This window comes from Schistocerca serialis, chromosome 2, assembly GCF_023864345.2.
Source record: "Schistocerca serialis cubense isolate TAMUIC-IGC-003099 chromosome 2, iqSchSeri2.2, whole genome shotgun sequence".
Taxonomy (NCBI): domain Eukaryota; kingdom Metazoa; phylum Arthropoda; class Insecta; order Orthoptera; family Acrididae; genus Schistocerca; species Schistocerca serialis.
In genome coordinates, this window is record NC_064639.1 from 267,574,535 (window position 1) to 267,597,648 (window position 23,114).

Sequence of the window (23,114 nt, forward strand, 5' to 3'; positions counted from 1 at the left end):
AACTAACCTAAGGACATCACACACATCCATGCCCGAGGCAGGATTCGAACCTGCGACCGTAGCAGTCACGCGGTTCCGGACTGCGCGCCTAGAACCGCGAGACCACCGCGGCCGGCCCGAATCTATGTTATCTACTCCTCTATACATCATCTTATCAAAACAAAATTGCTCTACATCGCTACACATTGCAGTGAGTGCATGCTAAGGTAACTTCTGCCATTGACAGTTTGTTTTGGAGTTCTATAATTTTACCTAGGTGGAGTGTAATATAAAAAGGCGCCTCAGATTATGCTTTAATAGACGCAAGGCAGCATTTTTTCGCTGTTGTTATTGCTTTACTATGTGATCATGTAAAAGACAGGTGGTAGTCATGTTTTCTAGTGCTGACAGACAATGCATAAGCTCTTTGGTAGGTGGTAAAAGTTTGTTGTTCTTCATAGTGGAGGCAGTGCTCCTAATGTGTTGAAAGCAGCCATGCAATTACTCAAAAGGAGATGTGTTACCTTAACATCAGGCAGCTAAACCTACCAATTTTTTTACACATGCATTTTGGTCTACTCCACCAGTTTTTAATGGCTGGTCACGCTTGACAAAGGTGGCATGTGGACAAGCTAACACCACTATCCATGTGTCCACACTGCAGTAATACAGTATCTTCTCTTTCATATGTGTAGGGTAAATACTGTAGTTGTAAATTGAAGCGTAACTAACGAAATAGATCAAACGCAGTGCTGAAAGACGTGATTTCCTCGTTAAATAATTAAAACTACAGAAGTGTAGATAATAGTTTTAATTTGACATGCAGGTTCTAGGTTCTTCCTTTTTCTTAAGATCTGTGAAATAACATTTCTTCTCGATATTGAGGTAACAGTCAATACTTTCAGCAATCACTGACTCGATAGAAATGCTTGTGTGTGTGTAGAGACAGGCTGAGACTTACAGAAATGCGAATGCAGTCGAATATTTAATGTATATGCGCACAGAAGCCGATGCAAAATATTTTTCCCGTAGCAAAGATTTCGATCTTGTTCTTAAAGTGGATATTTATGTAAAAAAATCACCTACAATTATAGCAAATTACAGAAAATAGTCAATATTCTACTGCTAAATGTGTTGATTAGGATATGAAACTAGAGGACAGTCATTAATTATGGTAATGTTTGCTAGAAATTTTTAGATGGGATATCCCCCTGTCACACACACACACACACACACACACACACACACACATACACAAAACTCTCTAGAGGGCTAACATGTTAGCAGAATTTACCATGACGTCATACAATGTAATGTCGAAGTATTTTACATCAATATTCACCAACATTTTGCAGAATATGCAACGATATCACACACACACAGCAGTGTCAAAATATCTCACTCCCCATATTTTAAAATTCCACTGGTAATGGTCTTCTCACTACAGCAAATAATGGATATTCACGTAAATTGATAACAAAGTAAAATCTTACACCAAATACCTTCACACTAATCCTCTCACTAAAGAGCAAAGACATAGAATGGAGAGCAAATTACGTAAGAGCAGTGAATTCCTACAGCTATTGGCTGAGAGAAACAGCATATGATTGATAAATAATTCAGCTTGTTTGGATACTTTTGAGTACGGCTACAATGTGGCATTGTGATTAGTTCTTGCTCAAGTGCTGTTGGAGGAAGACATACATTTCCTGTAACACCGTGCAACTAATTATTTATACTCCGCACAACTTTTGCAGCAAGAATAGACGCTTTTAGTCAGTAATCGCATTCACATCATAGAGCAGTAACACAATGAGGTCAGAATTCCTGGACCGCTATGCCAAAAAAAATGATGATGTCAGTGATTTGGGGAAGAATATCCAATGATCTTCTACTTCCATATCCCTTTTCTTGTCAGTGTTTTACTCATTTTCCTTTACGTGACGATTCTGAGGAGAAGCTTCTCTTTACTTATCTCATCAGAACACCTAATTTTATACAACCTTCTGTACCGCCACATCTCAAATACTTCAATTCTTTTCCTTTTTATTTTTCAGAGCTCATGATTCACTACGAAAATGCTATGATCCAACTGTACGTTCTTTAAAATTTTAATGTTAGGTTTACTGCGATTCTTATTTCCGCTACTCATCAGACTTTCGTCTTTCTTTGGTTTACTCTCATTCTGTAGCATGTGCTCATTAGGCTGTTCATTGGTTCAAATGGCTCTGAGCATTATGGGACTTAACATCTGGGGTCATCAGTCCCCTGGATGTTCATTACGTTCAAGAATTCCTATAATTCTCCTTCTTTACTTGCACTGAATATGGCAATGTCATCAGCGAATCTTATCACCAACAGCCTTGCACCCTGAATTTTAATTCACTCTTGAATTTTTCTTTCATTCCCTTCATTGGTTTTTTGGTGTATCGACTCAACAACAAGGGAGAAAGACTACATCGTTCTTAGCCTTTCCATTCTTAGTGTCCCCTCTCGTTCATCTACATGCTGTATGTTACCCTATCTCCCTACAGTTTACATCTGCTTTTCTCTAAATGTTTACGAAGTACTAATAAATAATGTGATATGGAAAATATATATTTGGCCGATACCAAATCGTGTATGTCACGAAAGTCACCGACTTTACCCTCTTGTAAACATATACGTACGAGGAATGTTTTTTAAGTAAGTACCTTTTTGAAATTAAAAAAAGACGTGCTAAGATATCTCAATAATTTTGTTTTTACATGAAAGCCTGTACCTCAATCTACGCACTGACGCCATTACAGTCTGATTCTTCCTTGTTTACGTTGTGTACTGAGTGTTTAAGATTGGTTGGTTGGTTTGGGGAAGGAGACCAGACAGCGTGGTCATCGGTCTCATCGGGTTAGGGAAGGATGGGGAAGGAAGGTGGCCGTGCCATTTCAGAGGAACCATCCCGGCATTTGCCTGGAGTGATTTAGGGAAATCACAGAAAACCTAAATCAGGATGGCCGGACGCGGGATTGAACCGTCGTCCTTCCGAATGCGAGTCCAGTATCTAACCACTGCGCCACCTCGCTCGGTGTAGTGTTTAAGAAAATGGTTCAAATGGCTCTGAGCACTATGGGACTTAACATATGAAGTCATCAGTCCCCTAGAACTTAGAACTACTTAAACCTAACTAACCTAAGGACATCACACACATCCATGCCGGAGGTAGGATTCGAACCTGCGACCGTAGCGGTGAGTGTTTAAGATGCCTCCGATAATCGTGAGTCCCGCCGACTGTGAAGTACGGGCTGTTGTATGATTTCTTAGTGCTAAAGGCCTAAAAGCGATCGATATTCATCGTGAGATCTGTGCAGTTTACGGAGAAAACATTATAAGTGACGGAAGGGTAAGAAAGTGGATGAGAGCATTTAAAGATGGCCGCATAAATGTGCATGATGAACAACGGAGTGGGCGTCCTTCGGTCGTTAATGAAAGTTTGGTGCAGGAAGTGGACAATAAGGTGAGAGAAAAGAGACGCTTTACGATTTCCTCCTTGCGGGATGACTTTCCTAATGTTTCTCGTAGTGTTTTGTATGGCATTGTGACCGAGCACTTGAATTACCGAAAATTGTGCGCACGTTGGGTACCGAAAATGTTGACGGATGTGCACAAAACCAAACGATTAGACAGTGAGTTTGACTTTTCTTGAGCGGTACCACAACGACGGTGACGACTTCTTAAGCCAAACTGTTACGGGCGATGAAACATGGGTGGCCTACGTCACACCAGAATCAAAGCAATAGTCCATGTAAGTTGAGCAAGGGCATCGTTTCGCTGCAAGACAATGCCCGCCCGCATGTGGCGAATCAGACCAAAGATCTCATCACATCTTTTCGGTGGTAAACTCTAGGTCATCCTCCGTACAGCCCCGATCTTACGCCCAGTGACTACCATCTGTTCCTGCACATGAAGGAACACCTGGGCGGTCAGCCTCTTCAAGACGATGACGATGTCAAAACAGTGGTGATGCAGTGGTTAACAAGTCAGGCGGCAGACTTCTATGAGGAGGGTATTCAAAAACTGGTACAACGTTATGACAAGTGCCTCAATATAGACGGAAATTATGTAGAAAAGTAAATTAAGGTACAGGCTTTCACGTACAAATAAAATTATTGAGATATATTAGCATGTATTTTTTTAGTTTCAAAACGCTACTTACTTAAAAAACACGCCTCGTACTAGGCCTTCATATTTATGATACACTATTTCAGAAACAGTTTAAAAATAGCTCCCATCACCCCTCTCCCACTCCCCCCAACAACCCAGTCCCATCAAGACACTAGGGAGGTATCAGTTGGTTATAAGACAAATGACGAAACTGGAAATCTCTTAACACAATATTCTCAGTTGGGAACCTCCTATGTCTCACTGCCACCTTGCTTGGTATTTGGTTGTAAGGAATTGAGTTCTACACTGGGCTGAATCTCAGACAGCTCGTCTTAACCACACAGTCAGCGATGGGGAGAAAAAGGAAGAAAAGCTATAGCACTTTTCACCAAGTCATCTGGAGATGATTAGCAGATAAACATCAAACTTGGACATAAACGAAGGATGACTGCAATTCTGAAATATCACAGAATATCCAACATACTAGAAAAACTCGAAGATTCATATCAGTACATTTCCATTCTCATATAATATTCTCAAAGCACAAATTAAAAATAGATGACGACAATCTACAACCTTGAAATTTCACTTTGTTGTGTCTTGCTATATCCATATTTATTTTTCGATTTATAGACCTTCAGTGGCAACGACCTTGCCGCAGTGGTAACACCGGTTCCCGTCAGATCACAGATGTTAAACACTTCGGGCTGGGCTAGCACTTGAATGGATGATCATCCGGTCTGCCGAGCGCTGTTGGCAAGCGGGCTGCACTCAGCCCTTGTGAGGCAAACTGAGGAAATATTTGATTGAGAAGTAGCGGCTCTGGTCTCGGAAACTGACATACGGCCGGGAAGCGGTGTGCTGACGACATGCTCCTCCATATCCGCATCCAGTGACGCCTGTGGTCTGAGGATGATATGGCGGCAGGTCGGTACCTTTGGGCCTTCCAAGGCCTGTTCGGACGGAGTTTATAGACCTTCCTATACTTTAACACCTCTTACTGGTCTGTCCCCCTCACCAACGGCTTCTGGGCGCCTAAAATCCACAATTTTCACATCCACTTGTTGCTGACTTATGCTAGTAGTGACACCAGGGTTCGAAATGGCCATCTTCAGGTTGGGCCTCAGAACACAAGTACACTTTAGAGTTCTCTGTTGATTCTAGAACATCCTGCACAATATTCTTCAAAAGCTTGGTATTCTGACAATTAATGTCTATTTTCATTACCAAAAATAACCTTGTCTTTAAAAATGTGATAGTCTTTAATATAACGTTATGTTCAAAGCGATCGTCTACGAAGACTCCAGGATGTCAACATTAGGACAGGAAGGGGTTATGTTCACCTGCATTCATCGACCTGACAGGCCACATTAGAATATTAAATGCAATACAGATAATGATACTGAGTGTAAGACTAAAGTAGAGAACTTTGTAGGGGCACTTCTTTGTAGTCCGCTGAAGACTATCTTCACAGGAACTTAAATTTAGTGGCTTACGTTATTTTAAAATTAGAATTATTCCTGTAGTACAACAATCCTTTATAATGCATTGTCCTCAGTTTAAATGTACATCTTTAACTTCATGCGACATTTTAGAGACCACTCTCTGTGGGATCTATTCAAAACAACTAACGCAATATGAAATGGCTAGGTCATGGTGTAGCGATTCGTTGGGTGTTCCAATAAAAAAGACGCTATGGGATTTTACAGCTGCGATACATTACTGCATATGAATACCCTGACACCAAAGTCGTACCTTACAAGGCATGATTGCACGTGGAGGGGTGCGTCAGAAAAACTGCGAGGATAAATCCTAACAGTCTGCAGTTGATGGTTCGCTAATTTTTTGAGTAGGGGCCTGCTTACCTCGTGTTACCCAAAGACGTCTCGTTGTCACCACTGGAAATGTTCTTCGCAAGCTACAACACCTAATATACGGTAGCCGTTTTCGACAGAAAACGTAAGTGTGGTCAGTGATCGTAGAGTTCGGTACTATTGTTAACAATAATGTTACGAATAATGTTCCAAGTCTTTAAGAAAAAAAGAATGCCGCCTTATTCACTTGGCCAAGTGAATTAAAGAAGCCTTAGATTTTTATTAAAATAATAAAATGAAAATAGCTATAAAGTCGCACAATTACACACATAAAAAGAAGCTTTCTATCATCCCAGTTCCCAGAACTCCTGAAGATATACTTTGACTGTGCATATTGTATCACAGACACAGTCCCTTTGACTGTACAGAGATGTCACTAAACCGGCCCAAAGATGTAAACAACCATGCATGAGCAGCGCCTATTAGACGGAGGGGGTCCGACAGCCTATCAGTACCAGTCATTCCACCAGGAAGAATGTACACGGCTCGTGTTGTCTGTAGATCAACCATGCCGCATTGTTACTTTGTGCCAGGAAGGGCTCTCAACAGGGGAAGTGTCCAGGCGTCTCGGAGTGAACCAAAGCGATGTTGTTCGGACATGGAGGAGAGACAGGAACTGTCGATGACATGCCTTGCGCAGGCCGCCCAAGGGATACTACTGCAGTGGATGACCGCTACCTACGGATTATGGCTCGGAGGAACCCTGACAGTAACGCCACCATGTTGAATAATGCTTTTCGTGCAGCCACAGGACGTCGTGTTACAACTCAAACTCTGCGCAATAGCCTGCACGATGCGCAACTTCACTCCCGACGTCCATGGCGAGGTCCATCATTGCAACCACGATACCATGCAGCGCGGTACAGATGCACCCAACAACATGCCGAATGGACCGCTCAGCATTGGCATCATGTTCTCTTCACTGATGTGTGCCGCATATGCCTTCAACCAGGCAATCGTGGGAGACGTGCTTGGAGGCAACCCGGTCAGGCTGAACGCCTTAGACATGCTGTCCAGCGAATGCAGCATGGTGGAGGTTCCCTGCTGTTTTGGGGTGGCATTATGTGGGTCGACGTACGCCGCTGGTGATCACGGGAGGCGCCGTCACGGCTGTACGATACGTGAATGCCATCGTCAGACTAATAGTGCAACCGTATCGGCAGCATATTGGCGAGGCGTTCCTCTTCATGGGCAAAAATTCGCGCTCACATCATGCACATCTTGTGAATGACTTCCTTCAGGATAACGACATCGCTCGACTAGAGGGGCCAGCATGTTCTCCAGACATGAACCCTATCGAACATGCCTGGGATAGACTGGAAAGGGCTGTTTATGAACGACATGACCCACCTACCACTCTGAGGGATCTACGCCGTATCGCCGTTGAGGAGTGGGACAATCTTGACCAACGGTGCCTTCATGAACTTGTGGATAATCTGCCACGACGAATGCAGATATGCATCAATGGAAGAGGACCTGCAACTGGGTATTAGAGGTACCAGTGTGTACAGCTATCTGGACCACCCCCTCTGAAGATCTCTTTGTATGGCGGTATAACATGCAGTGTGTGGTTTTCACGAGCAATAAAAAGGGCGGAAATGATATTTATGTTGATCTCTATTGCAATTTTCTGTACAGGTTCCGAAACTCTCAGAACCGAGGTGATGCAAAGTTTTTTTGATGTGTGTGTATTGATTAGTTCAAATGGTTCAGATGGCTCTGAGCACCATGGGACTTAACATCTGAGGTCATCAGTCCCCTAGACTTGGAACTACTTAAACCTAAGGACATCACACACATCCATGCCCGAGGCAGGATTCGAACATGCAACCGTAGCAGTCGCGCGGTTCCGGACTGAAGCGCCTAGCACCGCTCGGTCACAACGGCCGACTATTGATTAGTGACTTGCAGACTCATAATGATTTTACGTTATTTATAGACAACTATTACCTTTGTCAATATGATAAAATTAACATCACGTGAGAGAGAGAGTAAAATTTCGTAAGTGAATATAACTATCATGATGACTGATCATAATATCGTGGGCAACAATTATTGTACCTAAGATCACTGTCTTTCTTTGAGAGTCTTTTCGTACAAAATCAAAAGTTGCCCGAGGCACTTTTAATAGTTATAGCACTTTCAACTACAAAACTATAACTGGTTCGTTTGATAACGAATTAAATGTTCACATAACCAAACACCGAGCTAGGTTGACTACAAAACATAGTATCCTCTGCGCAATCGGCCGTTTGCTTCGAAATCCCGTGACTCGAGTAACCTTCACTTTAAGGGCTCTTTCTCAATGGGACCCAAGTTGTTCTTCCGCAGAGACGCGTTTCTGTGGCTGGTACAGTCAGTCTTCAGACCACATTTTCCTACCGTTTAAGCCACGACCGGCCATGGTGTGCCAAAATTCACGCTCGCTGAGAGTGCGGGCCAAGGCTCCTCTTGTATCGAGTTTCACATTCCTTCCCGAAAGTTCTAGGTACAGAGCGACACTTCATTTAGCATTACGGTGTGGCATTTTTCGGTCGGCCCAACTCTCTTCAGTTCGGCAGAATCGTGGTGTCGTCGCTGTTTACGCTTCGCTATTTGTTTGTGTTATGAAGGACATTCACAGGTCCAGTGGATGTCTGCTCAAAAAGAGGCAGCTATACTCCATTCGCCGAAACAAGAGACGTACTGTAAACACGGCAAGGCGCGTGACCACAGCGTTGCCATCGAGGGGTGTACAAGGCAGGGGCGGCAGAAATTAAAAAATGAAAGTTGTGTTTTTTATAATTTGGCACCTGAACATGATAAAGTGATCCGAGAACTACCTTCCGACACCTTTTTTTACATTACATTAAAATTTATTGTCACTGAAAAAGAGAAATATTTAAGCTTTCAGGAAAAGTTGTTTTTTCGCGTTACTCTATATTTATCACGCCATATCTGCTAAACTGTGTGTCGCACAACAAAATAATTTTATAATTGCCTTCAGTGCTATATGATGATAACGTCTGCAAATTTTCTGCCCAATAGAGTCAGTAATAGTGAAGTAATAAATTAAAATCTCACGTCTGATGCAGAACTTTTACCAAATCATCATCCGAAATATAGTAAGCGACAAACTTTTCCCCTTTAAATTTTTTTGTGTGGGTGTAAGCGAGAAAACTTTCAGAAAGGTTCGAATTTAATTTTGTAGTTTGTTCGAATGCGATGGGTGCAACCCTTTGTCCTTTAGGAGCGATGCGTTGTGCGGTTCGCAGGCGCGGCGCTTAGTCAGTGTGGCCGTCTCAGTTGCAGGTGTGAGCTCGTTAGTGGTTGTTGTACAGTGGCGATTTCAGGATATTTTAAGTTCTTCTGTAAAGACGCTTGAAAGACTAGTTGTTGATCATTAGAGTAAGTATATCTGTTTGTAGTCACGCTGAGCATTCACTGTTTATGTGTGAATCCAATAGCATGGTTTCTTATTTTATATATTCACTTATTTCATTAGCATCACATACCGCTGTCCTCATTATGTCATCCACGGATTCAGCGAGCGAGGTCGACGTGTCAGTTCTGAGTCTACCAAAGAAGCGAGCAAAGAAGAAATCATCAAGTTCTTCTGAGAAGCACATGGTGTTTAATGTGTATAAAACGGAACTGTTACATCCAGACAGGTGTTGGACGTTCTTCAGTGTATCGTGTGATAAGTGAGTACAAGGCCACACAGTCTTTGAAGTCTCCCATGAAAGGAAAATAACGATAGAAACTTTCTGAAAGTGTTGATGACTTCGATAGAAATGCGATACGAAGGAATGTACACGATTTTTTTTTTTTTTTTTCGTAACGAATTGCCAACAATTGACAAAGTGCTTACAGTCGTGAACGAAGATGCAGATCTGGGCAATTTTCAGAGAACTACATTTTATAAGTTATTGAGAGAAATGAATTTCAAATATGTCCGGCGTGGGCGCGATAGCGTGCTAATGGACAGGGATACATCATTTTATGGAGGTGGCGTTATCTTCGAACCATTAAACGGTTGAGAGATGAAGGCAGACCCATTTACTATTTGGACTAGACTTGGCTGTACGCGGGACATACCCGAAGTTACGTCTGGGTAGATGACACTATAAATTCCTCAAAACAAGCGTTTCTGTCCGGATTATCCACCGGAAGCAAGAGCCCATCAGGTAAAGGGAAACGTCTGATTATCGCACACATTGGCAGCAAAGCAGGGTTCGTTGAAGGATGTTTATGGACTTCCGAATCCAAGAAAAGTGGAGATTATCATGAGCAGATGTGCGCCGAAACCTTAATGGTTTCAAGATGTTCTTCCTCGGCTTCAGGAAAATGCAGTTATTGTTCTTGATAACGCGCCGTACCATTTTCGGAGAAAAGAAAAAGTTCCCAATACGAATTCCAATAAGCACGAAATATCAGAGTGGCTAAAATCTAAAAACATCGATTTCGAAGACGGTATGTTGACGAAAGAACTTTTAAATATAGTTAAAAATCACAGAACAGCGCACAACGAATACGCAGTAGATGAAATGGTGAAGAACGCAGGGAAAACTGTTCTCAGAATTCCTCAGTACCCACTGTGAATTAAACGCCATCGAGTTAGTGTGGGCCAGAATCAAAGGCTATTATGCAGCGAAAAACAAAACATACAAAATGCCGGAAGTTAAAGTACTGCTACAAGGAATAAGAACAGTGACTGCAGAGGATTGGAACAAGTGCGTCCTCCATGTCGTAGAAAAAGTGGAAACTCAAATGTGGAAATTAGACTGCATTATAGAGGAGGAGGAGGAGGAGATTATTGTTTAACGTCCCGTCGACAACGAGGTCATTAGAGATGGAGCACAAGCTCGGGTGAGGAAAGGATGGGGAAGGAAATCGGCCGTGCCCTTTCAAAGGAACCATCCCGGCATTTACCTGAAGCGATTTAGGGAAATCACGGAAAACCTAAATCAGGATGGCCGGAGACGGGATTGAACCGTCGTCCTCCCGAATGCGAGTCCAGTGTGCTAACCACTGCGCCACCTCGGAGGAGAGAGAGAGAGGAGCGGTTTGTTATAAACCTCAATGAAAACAGTTCAAGTTCGACAGAGTGAACCTTGTTTCGTCCTTTATCATTGTTATTACTGGTATTGTTATTAAAATTAACAATTAATTGTGTTTCAATGGAGCGTTTTGTTAGCAACCTGAATGAAAATAAATCTGCTTCGACAGAATTATTTTAACATTATTGTTAAATTTATTTCGTACTTTGTTGCCCAGGTTTCTCACGGTCCGCTGTGACAGCTCGGCAGCCAGCCGAACGTCGCCAGCTGCAAAGCGTGCGCCAAGGGTTTAGCACACCCCTACGTATCACGTAAACACCGATAGCTTTCTCTGGAAACAAGCGTAGTCGCTCACGTGACACTGTTTATGTTTCGTCCCAGCTCTCGGTGAATAAACTTTAGTAATCTACCATCACAATTGTTTAAAAATTAATGGGAATGACAGAAGAGGGATAAGAATTCTCAATATATCTTACGCAGTCGCAGAAACGACAGGGACTGAAAATTTGCTAGAAAACGGTATTACAATATCATGCAGAATAAATTTAAAGATTTAGTTGATTATGAAAGAAAGAGAAATTAAAACGATCGAGAAATGGGATTCCGTGTTCAGAAAGCAAGAAGCACTTTGTGCTATATTTTCAGGCATCCAGACATGAAGATATTGTTGGTATGACTAGTAAAATTTCTGAAATCTCACGCGTTATTACACTATCAGTTGCAACTGTTTTCGATGGAACTGATCGAAGAGTATAGAGTCTTTCTGTATTACTGCAAAGCACGTTGGCTAAGTCCAGGGGCAAGCCTGGAAAGAGTTTTCGATTTAAAACTCGCTATTGTTGAGTTTGTGAAGAAAAAATGAGTGCAGGAACAGAAATTACAACATCTGAAATGGATTGCATACCTTGCATTTTAGGTGGACTTGACTGCACACTGCCATCAGTAAGACATTGCAAGGTGAGGAACAACTTCTGTGTGTTTTGATGGGATGCATTTAGCATTACATAAGCGAAACATGTTGACAGTTCAATACCCTAAGCTCACTGCTGTTAAAGGAAACGCGATGTCTGAAGAATTCATTGTCACCTTGGAAGAACTACAAAGACAGTTTCCTAAACGTTTTGGCCGGCCGGTGTGGCCGTGCGGTTCTAAGCGCGTCAGTTTGGATAATTTCACAATATCAAAATCTTCCAGCCGCCAGGGCCTCTGGAGACTGCTGAGAGCGCAAATCACTTTAATAAGGTCGTCGTCCCGTATGCCGACGGAGTTGTCTCTCGTGAGGTCGGTTTTCCGCCTGCGTTCGCGTCAACGTTTGCTGCCTCGTCCCGAGTGAGGACAGCTTAAAGCCGTCGGCACACGGACCGAGCATCCGCACGTTGACCGTTGAGCGTGCCGAATTTCTGACGTCACAGCGTGGAATAGCACGTTCGGGAGTCTTTCAGAACGTGCAGAGCAATATCTGGCATGTCAGATATTCTGAGCGTGCGTCTGAGCGTTGACCAATGAGATGGCACAACGCCACCTACGTCACACGCGCGCCGTCTCCCTTCAGCACAGAGTTGTAAGGCGCCATATTGGCATTCATTTCAAGCCTATATGTATATATATATGCCGTTTCTGAGCACCAGCAAATTGAGAATCACTGGAGAACTCGTTGTTAGTTGTGTGATACGTTCCAATAAAATAATGAGAAACATCATATTCGTGACAAAGGAATTATTGTAACTTGCGTATTATGAGGGTAGGCTATTTGAAGTCAGCGACACACTGAAGATCCACCCAAAGCGCATTGTTCTTGGTACAATTTGTTATAATCAAATTTCAATTAGTAACATAATTATCTACGATTAACGTTCTTAGCAGACAGTAACACAATTTGATTAAGGACGGAGAGTCTATTGTTTGTTAAGCGTAATTAGTAGCGTCTCTGTCTAGATATAAGCCTCTGCTGGGGCGGTGGTTCGCGTCGTAGCATTTGCATTTATTTTTTCCTAACATTCGCGTATTTATCAGGTTCTGACACTTTATTATTACTTCAATATGCTATAATATTTGATGTTATGTATATATGTGTTCACCTTTTTTTGACTTTGTTCGATTGGCTTATCTACAGGACAGCTTTCGCTACTTGTTTAAACATATTTTGCTCCTTTTTTCTTTTACGCTTCGTAATTCACATGTTACAATGATTCTGCTACTGGGTAGGAACAGTGATCAAGTAAGACTGACCTTGGGGTTTTACTAAAATGTGGGAATGATGAAATAATGTTTATCTTATGCGGAGAAGTATTCCAAATTTGTACTGCACTGTTTGTAATGGAACTTTTATAAGCCTGTGTACTTATTGATTGGACACGGTACTTTCCTGTTCGTGGACAATGGAGGAAATGTGCATTTTAACAGAGCTAACGTGGGAATTTTACGCGCCTCCGTTGAGTAAACAGTGTGATTTACGGACTATAAATATCCCTCAACTGCCGCTGGAGTGAGTTGCGATCGCGTATACCTCGTTGGGGCCCACGTACCGTACGCACTAGTTGCATCGTTCCTGAGCGTTCAGCAGCACGTTGAACTTGGCACGCTCAACGTTAACGTTCGACAGCAGGTTCCGTGTGCCGACGGATTTAGGCGCGGTCCGGGCAGCAAGTCGGTTGCTCGTTTCGAAGCCACAGAGCGGTTGCACCTTTCCACACCTGTACGGAGATCAAATCATGACCCGCAACTTGCCATAAACGCCACATTGAGGCATCTGCATTAAAGTCACGGAATTCGCTACTCTCTGTGATTCAGAAACTGGACCAAATCCATCACGATCTCGCCTCAGTCGCTGTCCTCACTGCTAGCCGCAGTCGAGCGGGGCTTTTAGCTACGGCGCAGCATGGCTGGTTCTACTGCGCGCAGTGTCGTCATGTGTGTAAGTTGGCAGCCTTGCGCAGAGGGGCGTGTCTGTCGGCGCCAACCTGCCGCGGCCGCGGGCCGCTGTCCCGCCGCTCAGGGCAGTCGCTCGATGTCTGTTGTGAACGCAGCGGACTATCTCCGGCCCCACCAACACCGAACGACGCGGCGCGCTTTCCCGCCAACGTTCGCCCACAGCTGGCGCAGTTGACAGGTGAGGGTTACATTCTCACGCTGACAACTGACAGTCGCTACGACGCCACAATGCGCGGCGAATTTAAGCTCTTAAAATGCACCGCTAATCTTTCTATACGATGGGACATCTTATAGTCTGTCCAAAATTACTTACGGATTGCTACTTCGGCAGGAGCACTCGTAACAGATCTGCCTCGTCCGGCACGGAACTAACGCCTAATCCTACATTTCATTCAACTCGCACAAACAGGCGAACTATTCATTTTGTAAATACGTTAACAGCATCGATGTATATACCACGTTTTGATTTTAATTTTATTTGCGACAACAAATTATTGAGATGATACAAGGACAGTTTACGAAAGTGCATTTTCTCACGATGTTACCGAATTTTCAACATGTGGGAAACCTTTTTGTTACTGAAGTTAAGTGAATGCATTATGGGAATAAAATCTTAAGAATACATATTTTCATATGTTCGAAACCAGAACTCTGTCAGAGATATCTAACGCGAGATAATTTGGAGTTAACTATGACGCGCAATGGTCCGCTCGCGAACAGATCGCTGTAGATTTGTAATGAAATAGTTATTTTTACTGATCCGCCTACTCAATTCTAACAGAACAAAAAATAAGATTAAGCGTGGTTATCACGGTCGAAAAACGCCGCGGTGGAAAAACGCATCTTACATACAAATAACAGGTCCTCTGTATTACAGCAGTCATATTGTAAACAGTAATATAAATTTCGTGTGATACATACTGAATTCCTGAGATAAACGTTCTTTGGAATTAGTTGTTATTAAAGCCTTATTATTAAATTTTCAAAACTTGCGACGATGTAATTTTGCTATGTAGGTACTTATACACGTAAACTTCGAACGCCAAACATGTAGCCGGATCCGCCTGTGCTCCATTTGTATCGAGATAATGAAAAAACTCCAGGGATATCATTCTTGAACTGTGACTATCACTGTCACTGTTGTCATTTAAAGAAATTATCATCTCTTCCACTGAATTTTCCAAAAGAGCTTCATTTTACTATGCTCTTTCCATGATGCTCTGCGTTTGCTTAGCGGCTTTCTTCCAATCATCAGCGATGACTTTCCTGACAACTTCTCTTGTGAGCGCTTCGACTGCAGAGAGGGTAAATTTATTATTAGACTGTTGGGTTGAAATGGCAGTGGTGAGGTGGTAGCCTAAGGCAATATGTCCACGTGTTTTTGTCAGTTCGTCGATTTCGTATAGGGAGAACTGTGATTTATGTAGAGATATTTTTTCCCATAAGCTCCACCTTTTTAAGTTCGTCACATTCATAGATGTTATGAAGCTGAAGCCAATCTCTCGTTTTCCCTTTCGGTTTGCCATGGTAGGAATGGTAAGGAGCATTATCTAGAACAACTGTTGACGGTTTGCGAAGATTTCGTATAAGTGAATCTTCGAATCACTTTGTAATTGAACTGTGGTTCATTTCTTCGTCATAATCTCCTGTTTGCTTTGATTTAAAAAGGAGGAGACTGTTGGAAAGAAAGCCTTGCAAGGTGCTGCACGAAGAACAAGTCCACCCCGAAGAACACGTCCACCCTCACCCCTCCCCTCCCCTGCTACAAGGTACTGCCATTGTCCCATTAGCTGTGTTGTCTGTCCACGTTCTCTTGAAACGTGACCAGAATTGTCCTACGTTTCGGCAAGCCACAACATTCCTTCGATATTTCATAGCCAAGGATGTCCCTTAAAAGTTGGCGTCGCGATGCAGCTATATCCTCCCTCTCCATCAATAACTTACGACAACAGAAATGTCCATAGTGAAAGCCAAGGTTGTGTAAAGCTGTGGACAAGGATGTGCGACTGCCTTGAACAAGTCCAGTTTCTTTTAAGTGTGACCGCCGGCCGAAGTGGCCGTGCGGTTAAAGGCGCTGCAGTCTGGAACCGCAAGACCGCTACGGTCGCAGGTTCGAATCCTGCCTCGGGCATGGATGTTTGTGTTGTCCTTAGGTTAGTTAGGTTTAACTAGTTCTAAGTTCTAGGGGACTAATGACCTCAGCAGTTGAGTCCCATAGTGCTCAGAACCATTTGAACCATTTTTTTTAGGTGTGACCAGTAACTTCCTGAGTGTCAGACGTTCCTTCCTGCGATAACAATCATAAACATGACGACGAAGCGCATCCTCTGCAAAGGTATCGATATTGGTAATCCGCTTATCCATACGACGTTTTCTTTCCCCAGAGGCGATAAGTTTTGATGGTTCTGCAGCTTCCTTTTCTTTGTCGAACATTTCCTTCCCTATCTTCACAACATATATATAATTTATTATTTTCGATTGTTCCCTATTGAGAGAGCGATTGAACTTGAGTAGTCATGATTTCCTTTCTTTCTTCGTTCTTCCCAAATTCTCTTCATACGTTCATTGTGTTCTCCTTTGCGTTCTTCCGATGTTCTTGTTTGTGTGTGTTTCTTGATGATGATTCTAAACTGTTCTCTATTGTTTATATTCAAAGCTGCAGCAGTTCTTTTGACCACTTTGGTAACAGAGAGCAGCGGGCCACCGTTAAGTTTTTCATTTTCAAGGTAGACAAGTAACGCGCAAACCATTTCTCTTGACTGACCTTGTATGCCAATCCCCTGGCCAAGAGAACGACTTCGAACTTTTTCACTCACAATTTTCGGCGAACTTCACGTTCATATTGTTCAGTACCACACAACGAATAAAGGAAATGACGAATAACCGAAACAACTAACAACGTTAAAAACTACCGAAAGAATAACTAAAAACGAACACACAGGAAGTCACAGGGCGCAACAATCACACAGGACAGCAAGCTGGCCGCAACTGAAGCCCACTGCAAGCAAGTGTTGTGATGTGAGGCAAAGGTTTGGTAATTTCGAGAATCTGCTGCAGCTGCAGGTATCGTGTTACTGGCGGAAAGTGGCCCGGATATGCTGCATTGGCTTCGCCCTCCCTCCATCCTCCCCCCCCCCCCCCCTACGACTTCCGTCTTCTTTGCCAATCCTGTAGTAATTTTGGAAGGGCTATAGTATCCACTTCGAACCACTGTGTGACTACCCGATATGCTTCACACTCGCTTCGACAGTAATTAGCACGAGTGAAGGAAACGTCAGACCAACTACCATTTTATGACAGTCGCTGCGACAAAGTTGTAGTATACTCATTCAGTAAGCATTATAGCCTAACAGTCCTCATTTCGACCAAGCTTGAACTTCTACCTGGTCACTTACCTTTTCCCTTGTTGGCAGAAAGTCGCCCTGTATAACTAAAGTATTGAAATGTTCTCTCACAATATATCATCCGCTTTATGCCTAACTCATTACAGCCGACAAATCATCTTGAGAGATTCAGCAACTGTATTGAAATTTAAGATAATTCTCTTTCATAGTTCCATCGCAGTTGCACATTTTCACTGAGATTACATATTTCGATCTCTCTGAATTATCTTCAGATCTAAAACAAAATAAAACTAAATAGTAAATAAGAATTATATTAAATTATGCTTACTTGTCTTGCAATCGCCCTCCACTTCATGCACACAAATATCCCAGCAGGCTAAAACTGTGGCAGACGAGTTCCCAATCTGAAATGTTTGTGAGCAGATTCAGAGTTTGCATGAAGACCCCGGGAAACGTCCTGAAAACCTTGGTTGGAACCTGATAAGGAAAGCTATTTTACAATAAGTAGAAAAGAAAAGAACTATACATAAAAGTAGAGTTTACCTAAGTAGTTGCGTCAGAAATCCGTCTTGTCTATGCAGAACCATATAGGCCAACTGTGTTTTGCAACTCTGGTCAATGGTTTAAATAGGTATATGTTGGATAGTGGGGGTGAGGGGGGGGGAGAGGAGAGGAAATGGAACGAGGCTGATTGAGGGGGTGGAGCAGAAGCAGGTTACGGGTGATGGGGATGTCATGAGTTTAACAAGGGGGGTCGTGCTAAAATTATAGAACGTATGGGTGTGTAAAATGTGAACGGCATAAAATAGTGAAATTACGGAGTGAGGGGAATTGTGAGTGAGCAAAGAAGGCAAAGGAGGGGACGGGGTAGGAATGGATAGTGGCAGGAAAGCTATGGGTTTAACAAGAGAGGCTCTAGTATCATAAATTGCAGAAAGTCCATTATGTAAAAAACCTTCTGTAAAAAAGAAAACAGAGATACTTGCGTAAAACTGTGAAAGGTGGATAAAATACTAGATTACAAAAGTATCTTAAGATAGTCAAAGTGAGAAACTTTGAAACTATAAATTCATAAAGTTTACTCAGAAAACAGAAAAATAAAAAAAGATATAAAAATTGTTTCGTTAAAATATCAAAGTATAAGCTTCTAAAATGGATGTATAAGTAGCGAAGCACATGAAAATCGTAAAATTACAGAATTGGAATTATGTAGTGTCGTTAAATATTATAAATTAAAAAATGTAATCTAATTAAAAATTTGCAACTGTGACCGAACAGTAAATGAGAATTATATTAAATTATGCTCAGTTGCGTTGCAATCACCCTCCCCTTCACACACACACACACACACACACACACACACACACACACACACACACACACACTAGCTATAACGCCAAAGTACCTCGTACTTTCTTCTGCTTGCAAAAAAGAACAGTATGAAACTGGTACAGTATTAGAAAATGGTATTTTGAACGAAAAGCTGCAGCTTCGTTTTTACTCATTAGAGTTGATAGAACTAAGGCAGCATTTTATTTCCAGCCAAATATCCCAGTAGGGTAAAACTATGGCAGACGAGTTCCCATCTCAAATGTTTGTGAGCAGATTCAGAGTTTGCCTGAAGTCCCCGGAGAATTGTAATTATTTTATATACAGGGTGAGTTACCTAACATTACCGCTGGATATATTTCGTAAACAACATCAAATACTGACGAATCGATTCCACAGACCGAACGTGAGGAGAGGGGCTAGTGTAATTGGTTAATACAAAACATAAAAAAATGCACGGAAGCATGTTTTTTAACACAAACCTACGTGTTTTTAAATGGAACCCCGTTAGTTTTGTTAGCTCATCTGAACATATAAACAAATACGTAATCAGTGCCGTTTGTTGCATTGTAAAATGTTAATTACATCCGGAGATATTGTAACCTGAAGTTGACTCTTGAGTACCACTCCTCCGCTGTTCGATCGTTTGTATCGGAGAGCACCGAATTACGTAGGGGTCCAAAGGGAACGGTGATGGACCTTAGGTACAGAAGAGACTGGAACAGCACATTACGTCCACATGCTAACACCTTTTTATTGGTCTTTTTCACTGACGCACATGTACATTACCATGAGGGGTGAGGTACACGTACACACGTGGTTTCCGTTTTCAATTACGGAGTGGAATAGAGTGTCCCGACATGTCAGGCCAATAGATGTTCAATGTGGTGGCCATCATTTGCTGCACACAATTGCAATCTCTGGCGTAATGAATGTCGTACACGCCGCAGTACATCTGGTGTAATGTCGCCGCAGGCTGCCACAATACGTTGTTTCATATCCTCTGGGGTTGTAGGCACATCACGGTACACATTCTCCTTTAACGTACCTCACAGAAAGAAGTCCAGAGATGTAAGATCAGGAGAACGGGCTGGCCAATTCATGCGTCCTCCACGTCCTATGAAACGCCCGTCGAGCATCCTGTCAAGGGTCAGCCTAGTGTTAATTGCGGAATGTGCAGGTGCACCATCATGCTGATACCACATACGTCGACGCGTTTCCAGTGGGACATTTTCGAGCAACGTTGGCAGATCATTCTGTAGAAACGCGATGTATGTTGCAGCTGTTTCGGCCCCTGCAATGAAGTGAGGACCAATGAGGTGGTCGCCAATGATTCCGCACCATACATTTACAGTCCACGGTCGCTGTCTACCTGTCTGAGCCAGCGAGGATTGTCCACGGACCAGTAATGCATGTTCCGTAGATTCACTGCCCCGTGGTTTGTGAAACCCGCTTCATCGGTAAACAGGTAGAACTGCAACGCATTCTCTGTTAATGCCCATTGACAGAATTGCACTCGATGATTAAAGTCATCACCATGTAATTGCTGATGTAGCGACACATGAAACGGGTGGAAGCGGTGACGATGCAGTATGCGCATGACACTACTTTGACTCAGTCCACCGGCTCTCGCAATGTCCCTTGTACTCATGTGTGGGTTCATGGCAACAGCAGCTAACACACCAACTGCACCCGCTTCTCCTGTGACGGGCCTGTTACGGACCCGTTTGCGTGCTACGACCATACCTGTTGCATACAGTTGGCGGTAGATGTTTTGCAATGTGCGGCACGTTGGATGCTCTCTGTCCGGGTACCGTTCTGCACACACCCTGCAGGCTTCAGCTGCATTTCGTCGATACTCGCCACAGATGAGTATCATCTCCGCCTTTTCAGAGTTCGAATACACCATGGTCACAGTTCCTACAACACTACACTATCACAGACGTCTGGTAACACGGTCTACTCTACAGTTGGTCTGCGTGCGAAGACGAATGCAGAATAACAACAGCAGCAAGCGCTACATGCGGACACTGCAACAGCTAGACCAAACCACAACAGTGCACTACAGCCACACTCGTAAACACGGTCGTCATCGTAAACATGTCCCCGCAGATGCTGCTCGCCGACCGTGGGCCGTGTTTGTTACAACACGCAACTGAACGTCGGAGGTTTCAAGCGTCAACTTTAGGTTACAATATCTCCGGATGTAATTAACATTTTACAGTGCAACAAACGGCACTGATTACGTATTTGTTTATATGTTCAGATGTGCTGACAAAACTAACGCGGTTCCATTTTAAAAAACGTAGGTTTGTGTTAAAAAACATACTTCCGTGCATTTTTGTATGGTTTGTATTAAACAATTACACTAGCCCCTTTCCTCACGTTCGGTCTGTGGAGTCGGTTCGTCAGTATTTGATGTGGTTTACGAAATATATCCAGCGGTAACGTTAGGTGACTCACCCTATATATATATATATATATATATATATATATATATATATATATATATATATATATATATATATATATAAAATTGGGCGTATTTGACAGAGTATTTCCACTTCCGGCATTCGCCTGGTAAGCAAGTGAAACCTCCCGAAAGCGTTGGTCAGGACTGAGGGGTTGGGATTATTCGTATTTATATCTGTGACAATATTATCATTTGCCTCAGACAAAAACTAAAATTTATTGTACGTTTATGTGAGTGTGTCTTGCTCTGGTTAGTAGTAGAATGATTAACAGAAAAACAACCGCCAAACTTTCGACTGCGAGAGGAAATACATAGGAAGTCCTGCCACCGTGGTTCCAATACCTCCTAAGCTGTTTGCAATATGGAAACAATGTACCGTATTTGGCAAGTGACGTACGCAAAAGGGCGCTGCAGTTTAACCCTTATAACATAAATTCTCAGGCAACTTTATTTCGCGACTTAGTGTTTTAAATGGTACCATATATTTTGTAAAGCTCTAAGAGCAGTTAAGAAAATTTTTCAGTCACAACTTCTGGCAAAAAGCGAAAACGAAACATGGAAAATTTTTTAATTTGAGACTTTATTCTGCCGAAACATGGCAGTTCCACTATCACTGCCATTAAGATTTCGCATAAGTATGTTGAAGTTGCACGAGCCATCGAAGGCCTTTGAAAAAAATCGGTTCGTTAAAAATATCGTTCTTCGTCACTGATTATACTTGGCTTTCCCACCTGATGATTCCTGTACTGTTTCTACATAACGAACCATTTATGCATTATAGGGAATAACTTGCACATGGCATAAAACAAACGGCAGACCCCTAACAAATATTGTATTGACTGTCAGTTCATTTACAAGATTCATAAGGAAAAAGAACCATGTGCAGAAAGACAACTTTGAACCGAAAAGGATAAGTCCATCTTTTCGTATATAGGCGACCATGAACGAAGTAAATTTGCATGTGAAAACAGTATTCACTTTTGTGCTAGCTTAGGACGAGTTTGACAGTTGATCCTGTCGAATGCGTTGAACTGTTTTGTTGAACTAGACTGGTTTTGAGCACTTCATCTTCTGATGATTTTAATTCGACAAATTTCTTTCATGGTGAGGTGCACACTTTGCTTGAAATACATACTTAACTAACCTATTCGGGCGTAAGATCTTGAGATGCGCTATATCGCGATCTTAGACCAATTGTTTTTTGTTTTGGAAGTTTCTTGACCAAGTTCGCTCCAGTAGTGATAAAGTTTTTACTAAATGTCAGACTTAAGATGATGACACAAACTGGTCTTGATTTGACAAATTAAAATTCATGTCAAATATGTAACTGTTTATCGTAAGTCACGTATTTCTCTTGTCAATAGGGACATCATATTTTTAGTGCTCCTTCTGTTTAGTATCAATAGTCATATTAATATACTCGTAATAGTACATATAGAACATGGTTGTGTGTATGTTGATGGAATATCGTTCCTCTGTTGGTATATGCTCTGACGTACCCAGTAACTTACTCATGCATATGCCAAAAGGAAAAAAAGCCCTACTCTGAAATGGCGAAGCATAACAGATGATTACCACAAGTTCTTTGCTACTCTTTAAGAAAAAATATTGCTGACAGTCAACTGCGCTAGCAATGATAACGTAAAATATCAACTGAGCACCGATTTTGCTCATCTTGGCATGACTGCATACTAAACTCGAGAGTTGCAGCCTTCTTAGTGCATCGTCTCTTCGGAAACCTTAATGCCTTGTTATACCCTGGCTATATTTCGCAATGTATGTCCCGTGATGTTGTTGTTTTGTTACTGTCATTGTCATTCTTCGAGTAGGCCATCTATCGACCATGCAAAGTAACTTCCTCATGAAGTAGTCTTTCCCAATTTTCGAGCATTCCAGTATTTCTTCATTCTTTCTGAGAGTTCTCTGCCTCTTTAATCCGTCCATACAGTGGTGCACACTCTGAAATTTTCCTGAAAACCCGCGTACTTCCTGATTTTGTTTCGAA

The 23,114-nt window shown here is 42.4% G+C and overlaps 1 protein-coding gene across 1 annotated transcript in view; it reads left to right on the forward strand.

Annotated features, from left to right (window-relative positions):
- The first annotated feature begins 14,034 nt into the window (after positions 1-14,034).
- LOC126457023 (lactosylceramide 4-alpha-galactosyltransferase-like) overlaps positions 14,035-23,114 on the forward strand; it is a 468,934-nt gene continuing 459,854 nt past the window's right edge. The window contains exon 1 of the mRNA XM_050092998.1: positions 14,035-14,141. The gene's annotated coding sequence lies outside the window, so the exon portion shown is untranslated. The remainder of the gene's footprint in view (positions 14,142-23,114) is intronic.